The sequence below is a fragment of the Dermochelys coriacea genome, chromosome 12 (genome assembly GCF_009764565.3).
Source record: "Dermochelys coriacea isolate rDerCor1 chromosome 12, rDerCor1.pri.v4, whole genome shotgun sequence".
NCBI classification, from domain to species: domain Eukaryota; kingdom Metazoa; phylum Chordata; order Testudines; family Dermochelyidae; genus Dermochelys; species Dermochelys coriacea.
Genome location: NC_050079.1, coordinates 3,518,266 through 3,530,887, shown reverse-complemented (window position 1 = coordinate 3,530,887; position 12,622 = coordinate 3,518,266). Strand labels below are relative to the sequence as shown.

Here is a 12,622-nt window from a genome sequence, read left to right as displayed (position 1 = left end):
CGAGTGTCTGCAGCGCTCTCTTAACGCCTGGTGCCTCCTCCTCCTAAGGACACAACACGGCCCTGGGCTTGCAGCACCCTCTGGCTCTCCTAGTTGGCATTATCTGTCCCTTTACACTGTGAGCTCCTCAGGGCAGGGGCTGTCTCTCTCGTTGGGTCGTGTACAGTGTGTAGCCCATTAACCACACTGTGATGTTTTGGGGTTCAACCCAGACAAGCGGGGGATTCTGTCCTCACCTGCCCTGCAGTTCTGGGGGCCTCTAGTGCTCTGCTGCTCTGGCTCACAGCCCGGATCCCGGCTGCCAGCATGTGGGTCACAGCCTGGCTTCCACTGCCCGGTTACTGTTTGCAGAGTGACTCCAACACCCTGCCCCTGGTCCTAGACTTACCCCAGTCCGCCTGCTTGGGTCATGCCCAGCCCTCTCCTGGGACACTCACAGACATTAATAAGTTTGTTGCGTCTTTACAGAGTCAATGCACTGCAACTTGTTAATGTAACTGGGCTTTGACATACACCCTCAGTTCAATCCTAGCGCTGGGTTGGTTTGGATCAAAAGTAAAACAAGTTTATTTAATCCAACAGAGAGAGGATTAAGTGATGCCAAGTATAAGGAATAAAGGTAGATGGGGGTTACAAGCAAACAGAAGTCTAGCCTAATTTTGGCAATTAATTGATCTTTGACTATTAGCGGTAAATAGGCCCAAAGGCCTGTGTGATGGGATGTTAGATGGGGTGGGATCTGAGTTACTACAGAGAATTCTTTCCTGCGTATCTGGCTGGTGAGTCTTGCCCACCTGCTCAGGGTTCAGCTGATCGCCATATTCGGGGTCATGAAGGAATTTTCCTCCAGGGCTGATTGGCAGAGGCCTTGGGGGTTTTTCACCTTCCTCTGCAGCGTGGGGCACGGGTCATTTGCTGGAGGATTCTGTGCACCTTGAAGTCTTTAAACCACAATAGGACTTCAATAGCTCAGACATAAGTCAGGGGATTGTTACAGGAGTGGGTAGGTGAGATTCTGTGGCCTGCATTGTGCAGGAGGTCAGACTAGATGATCATAACGGTCCCTTCTGACCTTAAAGTCTATGATTCTAAGTGAAAATACACTTCTAAGATGCAATGTAGTTTCAAGAAAAGGAGTACTTGAGGCACCTTAGAGACTAACAAATTTATTAGAGCATAAGCTTTCGTGAGCTACAGCTCACTTCATCGGATACATTTGGTGGAAAAAACAGAGGGGAGATTGATATATATATACACACACACAGAGAACATGAAACATGAAAGTACTCCTTTTCTTTTTGCGAATACAGACTAACACGGCTGCTACTCTGAATGTAGTTTCAGAAAGAGACAATCTTTGGTGAGCAGGTTTCTCACCTACGCTCAGCTCCCCCGACACATCAGCCTCTTTGGGCAAAAGAGCCAACGCTCTGTGATTTCAAGAGCTCTGGCCCCTGCAATCCCCCAAGTGATGGATGCCCCCTATGTTTTTTTGCACCCCTTATATCACCCCAGAGTTCATTCTTCAAGCTTCCTGCTGCTCTTCCTTACTTGTGGACATCCCATCCTCCTGCTGATTCGTATGCAAAGGGACTTCCATCGTTTTGATTCCACGCTGCTTAATTGACACTGGAGACAGGTAGACAGTGGCCTCCCCTCCTGTCTGTGGGGAAAACCTGTTTCTCCTTTTGTCTGGTCGCAGACTTTAAAGCACAGTGTGTCAGTGAGGATCCAAAAATCCTCCTACCATGTCGGTGCATTTTACAATGATGTTAATTAGCTGTGTGGCACAGGGTTTTATAAAATACCTCACTCCATATACTGCTGTAATACAGTAACATAGAGCACAATCAGTTGCTTCAATTGCTTCTCATTTGAGGTTCAGAGCCCCTGTCTTTATAGCTGAGGCTGTCTCCCCTCCTCGCCAAGCTGATGGCTCTCTTCACCTTTTATGTAAATGGACCTTCCTTGTCTCTGGTCACATGTTGCCTAATTTACATCAGAGACGCTTTCAAGCAGGTGGAAAACATCCCTTTGTCTGCAACAGGCGTGGCGTAGGCCAAATACATTTTAAGGACATCTTCGCAGCATGTATCTCTAAAGTCCTCTGTGGGTTTACCCTACATACGTCGTGCGAGAATATTAATGATCAGTGAGTTGTTAGTTTTCCAGTGATCTATGACATGCCACCTTTGGGGTATATATCACGACCGCAGCGTGTTAGGTATTGCCCGGCCTGACAAGAGTTGCTGACGCAAAGTAGCGAACCATCAATGGGCCTCTGTCACAGGCACCCGGGCCAGCACAGACGGCCGGCTCCTGCTCTCATTGAAGCCATCTGTGGTGTATGTGGCTGCAAAACTGCAGTGCCTTTGTTTTCTGAGTTCTGCCCCTTTAAATTCCTACGCGCGCTGACTGTAGAGGCAGCTGTGGCATGACGCATACACTGTGCTCTCTCTTGTGGAGCCTTCATTTTAGTTTGCTCCTGATTGTTTATTTTTCTGCCTGTTGGATGTGGCAGGACAATGCGGTTAACTGCAGCCAGGGCCAGGGAAAATGACCGGCACGGGACACATGGGATCAGTTCCTTGCTCTGTCACTGAATCGGGGCCTTGGTTCCCCATCTGTAGAATGGGCACATTGATTGGAGTCCGTGAAGTGCTCAGCTACTGCCGGGCTGGGGCCAGTGGTGTCCAGACCTAGACTAGCAGCCCACTCACAGAAGCCTCTGGTATCGCTGTCTTCTCTGGACCCTCAATGTGAGTGGGCTGTCATTTCTGACACTGAGCCAGGCCCATCTGCTGCTTGGGGGCACCACCTTAAAGGAGCTTCTGTTCCTATCAGGGGTTGGTACTTCTCCAGTTCCCCGGGTGCTGCAGACATCCCCCAGACAGAGGTGTGTGAGGGACACACCCATCTTGGAGGCAAGAAACAATCAGGACTGGATCCTGTAAGCCGGAGCCCTGTGTGCAGAGGGCTGTGGGGATGGGAGTGCTGGGGTAGCGGGACGTGCGCGTTCCCTGGACCAGCCCCTTCTGCAAATTGGCTATCGGTGCCTCACTGGCCGTGCGTGTCACAGGCTCTGAAATCTGCATCGGGGGCTAATTCTCTCAGACAGCTCAGTAAATATGTTTTCTTAGAAGCAGCCGGAGATTTGCCGGAGGCGGACCGGGCTGGGAGGAAGTGCTATGTGCCAAACAGCCGCTGTGCTCCCACGGGGCTTGTTATGTGTCTGCAAAGCTACAGCACTCTGGCTCCCTGCATCTGGGCTGCCCAGAAACCTGGTTGTTTCGCACAGCCTTTCACCCTTCAAATGCAGGGGTTGCTTACCACGCTCCCGCCCACACAGGGTGCAGAGCAAGTCTAGTTATATGAAATGAAACTCATGAGGAGATGTGGTCACCACAGTCTGACCTGGCTTTGGGGGGGCACTTCTGGGGGGAAGCTCGCCGCAGTCTGGCCTGGCTCCGGCTGGGCACTGCTGAGGGGAAGCTCGCCGCAGTCTGGCCTGGCTCCGGCTGGGCACTGCTGAGGGGAAGCTCGCCGCAGTCTGGCCTGGCTCTTGCGGGGCACTGCGGGGGGTGGGGGGAGAAGCTCGCCAGTCTGGTCTGGCTCTGGCTGGGCACCGCAGGGTGGGGGGAAGCTCGCCGCAGTCTGGCCTGGCTCTGGCTGGGCACCGCAGGGTGGGGGGAAGCTCGCCGCAGTCTGGCCTGGCTCTGGCTGGGCACCGCAGGGTGGGGGGAAGCTCGCCGCAGTCTGGCCTGGCTCCGGCTGGGCACTGCTGGGGGGAAGCTCGCTGCAGTCTGGCCTGGCTCTGGCGGGGCACTGCGAGGGGGTGGGGGGGGGAAGCTTGCCGCAGTCAGGCCTGGCTCTGGCGGGGCACTGCGGGGGGGTGGGGAGAGAAGCTCACCACAGTCTGGCCTGGCTCCGGCTGGGCACTGCTGGGGGGAAGCTCACCGCACTCTGGCCTGGCTCCGGCTGGGCACTGCTGGGGGGAAGCTCGCCGCAGTCTGGCCTGGCTCCGGCTGGGCACTGCTGGGGGGAAGCTCACCGCACTCTGGCCTGGCTCCGGCTGGGCACTGCTGGGGGGAAGCTCGCCGCAGTCTGGCCTGGCTCTGGCGGGGCACTGCGGGGGGAGTGGGGGAGAAGCTCGCCGCACTCTGGCCTAGCTCCGGCTGGGCACTGCTGGGGAGAAGCTCGCCGCATTCTGGCCTGGCTCCGGCTGGGCACTGCTGGGGAGAAGCTCGCCGCACTCTGGCCTGGCTCCGGCTGGGCACTGCTGGGGGGAAGCTCGCCGCAGTCTGGCCTGGCTCTGGCGGGGCACTGCGGGGCGAGTGGGGGAGAAGCTCGCCGCACTCTGGCCTAGCTCCGGCTGGGCACTGCTGGGGAGAAGCTCGCCGCACTCTGGCCTGGCTCCGGCTGGGCACTGCTGGGGAGAAGCTCGCTGCACTCTGGCCTGGCTCCGGCTGGGCACTGCTGGGGAGAAGCTCGCCGCACTCTGGCCTGGCTCCGGCTGGGCACTGCTGGGGGGAAGCTCGCCGCACTCTGGCCTGGCTCCGGCTGGGCACTGCTGGGGGGAAGCTCGCCGCACTCTGGCCTGGCTCCGGCTGGGCACTGCTGGGGGGAAGCTCGCCGCACTCTGGCCTGGCTCTGGCCCAGCAGCAGTGCTGAGAGCAGGCAATGGGGCCAGCGTGCAATCCCTGGGATTAGAGGCAATAGCACAGTGAGGGACAGACAAACCTTCTGGCTCAGCTGCAGACATCGACGGCAGCAGAGCAGGGAAGGGCCAGTTCACCATCTCCTTTCCTCCAGCCGCCAGGGAGCAGAGAGCGAGCTGGATAATTTCATGCTATTACAGAGAACAAAGAAGGGGGGGGCAGGAAAGGGAAGGTGAATAACTGGGATGCTGAGGGCTGTCGGAGAGGAGAGGGCAGGGCGGGGGGAAAGGGGGAAGCTCCCCCCAGAATAAAACCGCCTGGAAGGAGGGAGCGGGGGTCGAACAGCTGCAGGGAAAGGATGGGGGGGGGCGGCTGCTGGGGCCTGAGGGGTAAAGCAGCGAAGGGTCTGTGCCTGGCAGAGGGGGCAGGTGTGTGCGAGTGCCTGGGGGAGAACGCCAGTCAGGCAGACATGGCTGCTGCTCCGGCTGCCACTAATTAAGTGAGATTGTGCTGCAATTAACGCTGGCAGAGTGACTGGAGGGGCCTTGAGCACCCTAGGGAAGCGGGGGAGGGGGTGGGGGCGGGGAAGCTGTAAAACCCAGCCAGCCTCTGCTGCCCCCCCCCCCCCCCCCCCCCCCGATCCAGGTTTAGCCTCAAGGCGAGTCCTGGAACTCTGCAGGGATTGGGCAGACGCTGGTGCAGGCGGGGAGGTACCTGCTGCCCGCTTACTCCCCCCGAGAGAGGAGCCAGACCACGGTAGCCCGTCAGTCTGCCCACCCACGGTCCCTGGCATCTGGACTAACTGGATTCCTGTTGTAGCCAGGCCCTTCTCTAGCACCTCCTGCCCAAAGTGCTCGACAGACACTAATGAGTTACATCCCCCCTCCCTGCCAAGTGCTGTTATCCCCCAGGGAAACTGAGGCACGGGCGGGTCAGAGTAGGGCCCACGGCTTGGGCGTTGCTGATTCCTTGGTCCCAGGCTGAAATCGCTGATCCCCCCCACAACAGTGCAGGCCAGGAAGTGAAGAAGCAGCAGCCACTTGGGACTGGAATAGCCTCGAGATGCGCCACGTCCGGCTGCAGCAGAAAGGCAGAGCAGGTGGCTCTGAGCTGCCGTGACCGGTCCGAGCCCGGCTTGGCTGCCGCGCGCGGTTCTGCCCGGCGGGAAGCGGGTGAGGGTGCAGCGCAATGGGAGAACAACAATAGCAGGGTGGAGGAATGTCCGTTCCGAGCTGAGACAACAGGCGTTCGTGGGCATGGCGAGGATCTCCTTCCTCCTCATGCGTCGTAGAGAATGTGTCATAAACCCCGCCAACCTTTGTGGTCCAGGACTCCTGGGTTCTGTTCTTGGCTCCTGGCGTGCGTCTCTGCCCCTTGCTGTGGCTCAGTTTCCCCTCTGTGAGCTGAGACTAATGATGGCATCCCTCATGTTCATGCCGCGCGTTGAGATCTGCTGTGGCGGGGTGGGGTGCTGGCTGATGGCGGGGCGCCTTTCTCGCTGGGAGGGAAACCCTCATGGGTGGCAGCTGGGAACAAGGGAGCCTGGCCCGTTCCTCTCAATGGGCTGGGAAAGCCCCTTCAAAGAGCCCCTGGCGTTAACCCTTTCGCTGCTGAGCTGGTGCCAAGACGGGCGCTCCCTGCCCCATCCTCCCGTGCCAGCCTGCTGTCAGCGGTCCGTTGGCCGGCTGCTCCGGACGTTGGCTGCGGTGCTTTGGGAGGGACCCGTGGGGCACAGCAAGGGATGAGCTTTGCCCCGTCGCCCTGTTGGAGACGGCTGAGGCACGCTGCTGTGGGCTGGTTCAGTGCTGTGGCGCCGGGAATTTAAGCGGGTTTATGGTCCGGGCTAAAACACGAGCTGCTTGGGGCTTGGATGAGCTGGGTTCTATTCAGGGACCTCAGGCAAGTTGCTTTGCCTCCCCGTGCCTCAGTTTCCCCATCTGTAAAAGGGGGGCGCTGATCCTTCCCTCCTTTGTGAAGTGCCGAGGGAGTCATTACTATTGTCTTTTGGAACAGGGTGAGGCGGGACGTGCGGGAGAGCCTTCCTGGGAATTTTAAATCCCTCCTCTCCTGCCTTCCCCTCCCACTTCAGCAAAAGTGTAATTTAATCCACTGCAAGGATGAAAAACATCAGCAGCTTCTGGGTGGGTCCCAGGGCTGAGCCCTTCCTGGCGGGAGGACTTGGTACGACCCAGGGAAACCACTCCACCAAAGGCACAGAAACCTGCTCCACCCGCAGCCCGCTTTGGTGGCTGAATTTTAGCAGGGGTGTTCCCGGGCAGCATATGGTTGAGTTGGCACCTCTGCCAGCCGCCATCAGCCTCCACTGCCAGCTACAGGAGTCTTGGGGCCCGTGTAAGCTCTGGGCTGTCCGCGGTGCAGGAGCTCTGGTTTAACAAGCAGATAAATGTTTGGAATGTCCCCCGCGTTTGTACGAGCACCATGAGCAGCGGTGGTGGCTTTGGTTTCTGTGCCATCCCTCTGCTTTAGCAGCCTCCTGGGGCTGCAGGCGTCAGGCTTCCCAGTTCCCCCTGCCCTGCAGCCTGGCTGGGGGGGGGGTGGTTTGCACCCGCTCTATCCGCCATGATGGCGTCAGGGGAGGGCGGTGGAGAAGTGGGCTCCTGGTCCTGTTTCCCTTCCCGTCCTGAACTGCAGTGTTGCATTGCTCTGAGCCATTGAACAGCTGCCGGGCCAGATCCTCAGCTGGTGTAAATCGAGAGTTCAGGATGTTTAAAGCGGCTCTTGAAGTGACCCTTGTGGATTTAGGACCTGGTTCCGATTTTAAATTGGGAGTAACTCCGTAGGGGCCAGGGCAGTTACACATCACAGTGCAAATCAGGAGTAACTCCATAGAGGCCAGGGCAGTTACACATCACAGTGCAAATCAGGAGTAACTCCATAGGGGCCAGGGCAGTTACACACCGAGGTGTAAATCGGGAGTAACTCCATAGGGGCCAGGGTGGTTATGCGCCGGGGTGTAAGTCGGGAGTAAGTCTGTAGGGGCCAGGCCAGTTACACACCACCGTGCAAATCGGGAGTAACTCTGTAAGGGCCAGGGTGGTTACACACCGGGGTGTAAGTTGGAAGTAACTCTGTAAGGGCCGGGGTGGTTACGCAAAGGGGTGTAAGTTGGGAGTAACTCTATAGGGGCCAGGGTAATTGTGCACTGGGGTGTAAGTCGGGAGTAACTCCATAAGGGCCAGGGCGGTTACGCTCCGCAATGTAAGTCGGGAGTAAGTCTGTAGGGCCAGGCCAGTTACACACCATGGTGCAAATCAGGAGTAACTCTGTAGGGGCCAGGGCGGTTACGCACAGGGGTGTAAGTCGGGAATAAGTCGTGTAACTGGCCTGGCCCCTACAACCATGGTGCAAATCAGGAGTAACTGTGTAGGGGCCAGAGCGTTTATGCGCAGGGGTGTAAGTCGGGCGTAAGTCCTTCGGCGCCGGGGTGGTTACGTGCCGGGGTGTAAGTCGGGAGTAACCTCATAGGGGCCGGGGTGGTTACACACAGGGGTGTAAGTTGGGAGTAAGTCCTTAGGGGCCAGGGCGGTTATGCACCGGGGTGTAAGTCGGGAGTAACTACGTAGGGCCAGAGCAGTTACACGCAGGGGTGTAAGCTGGGTCCGGGAGAGCAGCCTCCGGCTCCTAGCCAGTAAAGGGCACTGGGTGCTGTGGAGCTATAAGGTGGTGGTTCCCGGCGCACTGACGCCAGGTCCTTCCCCTGGGCGCTGTGCAGGGCGATTCCTCGCTCGCGCAGTGGTTACTTTGCAAACACTGAGTGCATGTGCCAGCTGCTGGCTCTGCCCTTTGCAGTCTGGGGCTGGTGCTTGGCCCTCGTTCTTGGCGTATGTGTGTGTACCCTGCGGCTGCTCTGGCCTGGCCTGGCCTGGCCTGGCCTGGGACCCGCGCTCCGGAAGCCTGACCCGCGTCTCGCTGCGTTCATCCAGAGCGCCTGGAACAGGAGCAGGCTGCTCTGCACCCACTTCCCCCAGGGCTGGCCCGGCTGCAGCCCCAGGATTGGAGCGAGGCATCGGGGGAGTTTCCGGTTTGTGGGTGACAGGCGGGGCCGGGAACAACAGTGTCTGCAGCGCAGTGGGGGCCTGTCGCCTGCCGAGCTGTCCCCACCTTTCAGCTCTGGTGGGTTTGGGGTGAGATGGACCCTGGGTGTGACCCTGGGGTGCGGCTCCTGGGCTGGGCCGCGGTGCTTGGGGCACACGATGCTTTATCAGGTCAGGGCCGTGCACTGGGACTGGCAAAGGGCTGCCCTGGCTGCGGGTGCAAATGGATTGATTGCCCTGAGGATTGGCAGCCCAGCGCACTCACAAGGGGCGGCAGGGAAATGAAGGGGGTGGTCCAGTGGGGCTGCAGAGATGAGAGGATGTTGGGGGAGGGGGACGCTGCGGGAGAGCATAGGCAGGAGACTTTGCATGCAGTGTGAGCAGATGGGAAAGAAAGGGGCGTGGGCCCACTTGGCATCCAGGATACCAGGAGGGGGTGTGGCCGAGCACTGCCCATCCTGTCCTTACCTTGCCATTGCTTGGTGCCTCGGCATGCTGGCCTGGGGACCCCTTGGCTGGAGCTGCCCAGGCTTTGTGCTGGGGCGTGTGCACACCACTGCCCCCTGCTGGATGGACCAGAACTGCTCCTCTGTCTCATAGGCCACGTACTGCTAACAGCTAGTGGAGATCCTCCTGGAGTTCGTTCTGCCCTCTCTTCACCCACAGCCGCTCAGCAGAACCTCGTGGGGGGCAGGAGAGTGACCCGGGGCGGGTTCGAGGTTGCCGTGGCTTTGTTACACCTTGCACCACCGCCATGCCATCCTCCATCCGGGCATCAGCTGGCTGGCACTGCCTCTGCTTCCTGTTCTGTTCCCAGCCACAGCCTCCTGCCAGACCAGCCTGACCCAGGCCCTGACTGACAATCACCTCCTTGATCTCTCCCTAACCATGCCATCTTGACCCTACCCAGCTGCTGCCCCCAGCGCTGCCCACTCTCCCTTCCCTGGGCTGTGCCCAGCATTACCCCACCTAGTGGCCAGGCTGGGGTTTTGGGGCCTGAATCCAAACCTCTTTGAGTCCAGCTTTGGGTCAGGCTTTTGGTCCCCCGCTCCATGCACGATGTCCTGTCGCTGATATGACTCTGGCAGGCTGACCTACAAATCCTGGAGCAAGACAGAAACCCCTATTCTGTGTAGACTCAAGAGAGTAACCAAGTCCCCCCGGCTGCTGGCTTGTACAATGAGTGCCTAGACCTGACCTATGCAGTAATTCAGCTCCAAGGGCCTTGCCGTCCAACCGCTGTGATTTCTCTTGTTTGAAAGCCTGGAGTGAGAATAAAAAGGTTCCAGGATTCCTTGGAATGAGAAGAGAGCCAAGAAGGAAAATTGCATTACAGTGCCCAGGTGCTGCACGAACAGCACCAATAGCGGTGGTGTTATAATGGGCTGTGCAATGAAATCCAAGGGAATCGTCTCGGAGCCGGCCTGCACCGGGTTCAGTTCGTATGTGAAAAGCTAGGGGTGGGTGTGGCTTAACAATGAGCCTGCTGCCTTCCATCTTCAAGGGCTTTGCAAAAGTGGGTGGTGCTATCCCCATTTGAAAGGTGGGGCAACTGAGGCCCAAAGAGCCTGAATTTTCTTAAAAAAAAAAAAAAAAAAAAAGAGGACTTGTGGCACCTTAGAGACTAACAAATTTATTTGAGCATAAGCTTTCGTGAGCTACAGCTCACTTCAGTCTCTAAGGTGCCACAAGTCCTCCTTTTCTTTTTGCGGAGACAGACTAACATGGCTGCTACTCTGAAACCTGAATTTTCTAAGCTATTGAGCACCTGCTGAGGTCGATGGAAGCTTGAAAGTCAGGCTCTAATTAACTCGCGGAAGTTGACGTAGTAAGTTAGTGACCTGAGTCGGGACTGGGCTGGCTCCCAGACCCCTGCTGTAACCACTCAGTCCTGCTGCCTTGAGCTGGGGAGAGATTCTCAGTGTACCAGAGTGTCAGTTGCAGGCCAAGAAGGGATAGGAAAGGAGGGCTGGTGTTAGAGCTTAAGAGATCACCTCTAGGTTGGGATGAGGGGCTTTCCTGTCTTTCAGCATGAACTCTGCATGTCAATGGGCTGGTGGCTCTGATCTCTCCTGAGAAGGTGTTTCACGGCAGCTCCCAAATGGGGTGAAAGGGGGCCATGTGCTTCTGTTAGGGCTTATCAAATTTACAGCTGTGAAAAACACACCACAGACCCTGAAATCTGTTCTCCCCCGTGAAATCTGGCTAGTATAGGGGAGGAGCAGGGCTGGGGGCTCTTACTGTGCGCAGAGTTTCAGATACTGGTCCCAGCTGGGCTGGGGAGGGACAGGACTTCCTCTTCCCCTGCAGGGGCCGCTCCTGGGGCTGGGTCAATCCCATCTCTGGCAACCTCCCCCGGCTGCAAGGAGCTCCACCGCTGCTGGCTGGGAGCCCAGTTCTGAAGGCAGCACCGCTGCCAGCAGCAGCAGAGAAGTGGGGGTGGTAATACCATGCCCCCTATAATAGCCTTGTGAGCCCCCCCTTGACCCTCCTTTGGGTTGGGACCCCCACAGTTACAACACAGTGACATTTCACATTTAAGTATCTGAAACCGTGAACTTTACAATTTTTAAAATCCTCTGACTGTGAAATTGACCAAAATGGACTATGAATTTGGTAAGGGCCTAGCTACTGTCTATAGCAGCATTTCTCAAACTGGGGTCCGCAAACCCCTGGGGGTCCCTGAGGGTACCCCAGGTGGTCTGCGGGCCCCACTGATCATGTCCACCCCCTCCCTCAACCCCTCCCCCCCAGAAGCTCCTGCATGTGAAAAGTCGGGCGGCGCAGTGGGGCTAAGGCAGGTTTCCTACCTGCCTTGGCTCTGCGCTGCTCCCGGAAGTAGCCAGCACATCCCTGTGGCCTCTAGGGGGCAACCAGGGGGTCTCCACGCACTGTCCCCGCCCCAAGCGCTGACTCTGCAGCTCCCATTGGCTGGGAACTGCAGCCAATGGGAGCTGCAGGGGTGGTGCCAGCGAGCTGGAGCAGCATGTGGAGAGCCCCTGGATCCCCTGCCTAGGAGCTGCTGCCAGAGGGATGTGCCAGTTGCTTTTGGAAGCTGCCTGAAGTAAGCGCCACCCGGCCGAAGCTTGAACCCCTCACCCCCTCCCGCACCCCAACTCCCTGCCCCAGCCCAGAGCCCGCACCCCTTCCCACACCCAAATGCCCTCCCAGAGCCCGCACCTCTCACCCCCTTCTGCACCCAAACTCCCTGCCCCAGCCTGGTGAAAGTGAGGGTGGGGGAGAGTGAAGGACGGAGGGAGGGGGAATGGAGTGAGTGGGGGGCAGAGCCTCAGGGAAGGGGCGGGGCCTCAGGGAAGCGGGTGGGGTAAGGGCTGAGCGGAGGGACTTGGGGGTCCCCAAAAAGTTTTAAATCACAATGGGGGTCCTGGGGTTGCTAAAGTTTGAGAACTGCTAGTCTACAGTAAGTGATTTCCATAGCCAGCATGTGGGGCAGACTCTCCTTTCAAGGGAGCTCACCCCGTCGAGCGAACCTATCCACAGGGGACTCTCTGAGCGGGGGAACCTAGATGTCCAGCCTAGATCGTCGTCCAGTTGAGGCTCAACCTGATAGTTTGTCTGTCTGTCTTTGTCTGTGACGTGGTCACTTTTGAACGCTCCATCTGCCCAGCTCTAGAGTTTCGGGGCACATTCTGGGCGTTCGCGGCGATGTTGGTGAAAGTGAGCAAACGGGAGAAGGCGGATTTCCACGGGTGTGAGCGGGAGGAACGTCAGGCCCACAGAGCGCCTGTTTGACGCGGCAGGCAGGGAAACCTCTCCGGCACCCCCTGCTGCGAGCAGGGGGCGGAGTCTTGGGGAGAAGGGGCGGCACGAGGGCGGGGCCATGGTTTGGGTGCTGTTGGCTCCCCCACTTTTAGGGACCTTCTGCTACTCCTGCCTTGGTCCATCCCC

General features: G+C 58.2%; 1 protein-coding gene across 2 annotated transcripts in view; it reads left to right on the top strand.

Moving 5' to 3' along the window:
• The window catches only part of DOK4 (docking protein 4), a 45,161-nt gene that overhangs the window by 18,125 nt on the left and 14,414 nt on the right, over positions 1-12,622 (top strand). The gene's annotated exons all lie outside the window — the stretch shown is intronic.